We start from the raw sequence: 4,169 nt of genomic DNA, 5'->3' as shown, positions 1-4,169 counted from the left end.
CTCTCCAGTAGTTCGACACTCATCTCTCAGAGCTGCTCTTGCTCAGGCCATAGATCGAGGTATGCTAGTGCACCAGATGGACGTTGTGACGGTGTTTTTAAGTGGCAAACTCGAGGAAGAAATTCATATGTGTCAGCCACCAGGGTTTGAAAATACAGAAGAAGAACACCTAGTCTGTAAACTCAGTAAGTCGTTGTACAGTTTAAAGCAGTCTCCTAGGTGTTGGAACATTGTGTTAGATAACTTTTTCAAATCTTTTGGTTTCAGTAATTCAAATGCTTATCATCGTGTGTATGTACGCAATGTATGTAAAGTGAAAACCATCATTGTTGTATACGTCGATTACCTAATTATTATGTCAGATACTGAATGTGAGATGAACAAGATTAGACAAGCGTTAGCCTTGACGTATCAGATGAAAGATTTTGGAAGTTTTCACTACTGCCTGGGAATTTCCATCCACCGAAGTGAAACCGCCATCACGCTAAGTCAAAAACATTATATCGAGCAAGTTCTACGAAAATATGGAATGGAAAATTCTAACTCTGTTTCTACCCCGATGGCTACTGATGTGAAGTTTATAAAAGACGATGGTAGTAAGCTAGCGAATGCATGCGTGTGCCAATCGATGGTGAGTAGTCTTTTGTATGCGGCATCTGCTACTCATCCTGATCTATCTCATTCGTTGGGAGTGTTATCTAGGTACAACTCATCACCATTCGAATTGTACATTACAGCTGTAAAACGAGTACTCCGATATCTCAAAAGCAGTATAGACATCTGTCTTTACATTGACAAAACATAACGTTGGTGAACTGTTTGGGTATACAGATGCTAGTTGGGCACACAATTGTGAAAACCGACACTCAACCTTCGGATTAGTATTCATGCACAGCCGTACACCTGTTAGCTGGTTCAGTAAATCACAGAGTATTGTTGTTGTATCTACCGCCGAAGCAGAATATGTAGCGCTGTATGATGCTGCAAGGGAGGCCACATGGCTTCGTCAGCTATACGATGCTGTCACCAACTGCCCGTCTCCAGCAATTAATGTCTATGTTGACAACCAGTCAACTATCACAATAGCAAACGCAGGTTCAAGCACGAAACGAACTAAGCACATTGATATAAAGTATCACTACCGTAGAGAAGCTATCACAAACGGTGTCATAGTAGCTTCTTATTGCCCGACTGAGAAAAACATAGCTGACATTTTCACAAAACCGCTGGCTCACCCCCGATTTGAAGAGCTCCGTAAACTACTTGTTCATTGACAATAACAATTCACTCGTTGGTTACGTGTATCATTTATGTTCCTTTGCTAATTGTAAAAACTATGTAGGAGTATTGTTTATGTAGTTTTTTTATGGAAATCATATCATGCACACAGTTTGAAGTTGTTTCCTCATGGTAATCAATAGAGGGGCAACTCCTTATTATACTCTGGTTTTTTATCTGTGCAAACCTCTTTTACTATACTGTTTCTTGTTCTCTCTGTATTTAACTGTTTGAATGAATACAAGACTGTGAGAGCCTAATATTAGTTAACTATTAAATGTTCTATAAAAACTACTTTCATGTAGGAACTAATCTAATTTCTGCAACGATGTGTTGGTGGTACTCCTAGCAAGTATGCTGTGGTAAAACAACAGCTCTAAATTATTTGGACAAGGTAATGTGAGATTAGTGCCACTCAAAAGGATAAAAGAGGTGGAAGTAAAACTTTATAATTTATCTTTTTATTTTAACAAATATATAGGCGGTAAAAAACTAAACATGAACTACAGCAATAGTTCTGGAGCAAAAAAACCTGTCAGTTCCCTTTACTCCTTTACCAGAGTTACAAAAGTAAATAAAACTGTAAATTCCCTTCACTTCTTCACCCGAGTAAATTAGCTGTCAGTTATCTTGACTCTTTCACAAGAGTAAAGAAAACTGTCAGTTATCTTTACTCCTCTGCAAGAGTTACACAAATAAATCAAACCTTCAGTTCCCTTTACTCCTCCACAGGAGTAAAGGGAACTACAGTTCCCTTGACTCTCCCATAAGAGTGAATGGAAGCTGTCAGTTCTTTTTAATCATCCACCAGAGTTAATAAAACTGTCAGTTCCCTTTACTCATTCACAAGTGAAAAAAACTGTCAGTTAAATTCACTCACCCACTAGAGTAAAGACTGTAAGTGTAAGCTGCAAGAGGAATACATATTTGTACCATCTATGAGCACCAGTGATTAATTTTTCCTATTCCAAAGAACCACATGCAGAAAGACTGCAATCTATCTGTGCGTTCATTGATTCATATTTGGGCTCCTTATATGGATGAACTCACACGTTAGGCTCTATCTATTTTATTGTTTTGGCTCTAGCAGTTCTTTAGCCAGCAGGCTACACTCTACACTCTGCCAAAGGCACAGTCTTTGATGATCTAACTGTCGCTATTTAAACTCGCCATTTTGCTTACGGTGGTGACGCTTAAATGTATGCTATTTTGGAAAATTAGTAACAACATCGAAAGAAAAGATAGGTTTAACTACTATTTAAAATCCTTCGGTTAGCTTTTGTCGGAATCAAAAAGTGTTGCACAATTGGAACAACTTGAGTTTGTTTTACTTACCAATTTCCACTGATCTCTATCATGTTTGTTCTTGCCTAAGAACATTGTCCAATCTGTAACTATACAGCTCGGTGACATTCTTCAACAAAATCAAAAACTTGTGCTTCCTCGCGGTTCTGAGATAAATTGAGGGTAGTAGCATCGTCATCATTTTTTGATACTGGAAATGAGTGATGATCTCTCAAATCATTCATACCTCAAATGCTTTCCTTTCTAGTACTTCAATAGTAATGTAGATTGTCTATAAATGTTCTGATATCTGCTGCACAAACTAAGATACACCAACTGAATCGAATGCATTGCTGAAGAGCTATACATGCCTAAATATATGATAATGTGGTAATTTTTGACTCAAAGGCCAATTTAATGTAACTCAGATGCTACACCGGAAATGCTGGTGACTCTTAAATGTACCATGATGAACACAGTTTTTCAACATTAGACGATAGAAATTATTCCTCAAGGGTAAACTGTAGATTTAATTTTCAAGGTAAATAAGGATTTCTTTGCACTAATTACTATTTTTTTGCCCTGTAAACTAACAACAAATATTTAACACTTAATGAAACAGTTAGCAACATTTAACTCACTAAGGCATTAAAAGTATACTTATTTTAGTCAGCAATTAAAACATTTAATTTATTAGTGAAATCTAGCTTCTTAACAAATACTTAAAAAGTAATTAAGTAAATTTATTCACTCACAAGTATCCAATTAATGCTGTCCTAAAAACTTAGTTGTTGCACCGACCAGAATTTTTATAGTTACCTAAATCTGGTGAAAGTATTTCTTGTTGTTAGTGATGTTCATATATTTTTCAATGATAATCGTTGTTTGTATTTATGAACTTTTGGAACTGATATGGTCCACATACCAAACTATCACTAAGCACAATATTGATCTGTTGTAGTAAACTTTTTCCCGAATATCTACTTAATAATTGGTTTTTGTTGTAATGAGAGTTTACGCTAATGTGCGAAATACACAAATAAAATTGCAATCGATGGCATCAAACTTCTAAAATACCTTCTTTCTGGTAAAAGTGTCTAACCATTCGGAATTTTTTATGTGAAGTTATCTTCTTTTGTGTAAAACTAGTTTTTATTACCATCAAACTGATTTGATGGTAAATACCTGGTTGCTGCAACAGAATGAATAAAAAAACTGCAACACGAAGTCTCCATAATATTATTGGAAAGGAGTACTTAAATTTATAAATGTTAGGTGAATTGTAAATATCAATGGACCTCCTTTCTATATGCTGCGAACTAAAATGTTATTAAATGAGGCTTAGTTTAGTGATTCATCATTTTGTTAGTAAAATAATCTGATTGTATTATAGTATTTTTACTTTAAAGCATTTTATTGTGATTTATAAAACCAAAAACCGGCAACTGACATAAAACAAAATCAAAAAGGCAAATCCTTCATTATCTTCGACTAGAAAGAGTTTTTTTCTGAAAATACTGGTTGTTTGGTTATTTACCAGTTGGTGTTGTGGGTTTATCACATGTACTGTTCTAACACTTTTTTTGCTATATAGCACTTTTGTGTTA

This window comes from Watersipora subatra, chromosome 5 (genome assembly GCF_963576615.1).
Source record: "Watersipora subatra chromosome 5, tzWatSuba1.1, whole genome shotgun sequence".
Lineage (NCBI taxonomy): Eukaryota > Metazoa > Bryozoa > Gymnolaemata > Cheilostomatida > Watersiporidae > Watersipora > Watersipora subatra.
This window is presented reverse-complemented; position numbering follows the sequence as displayed.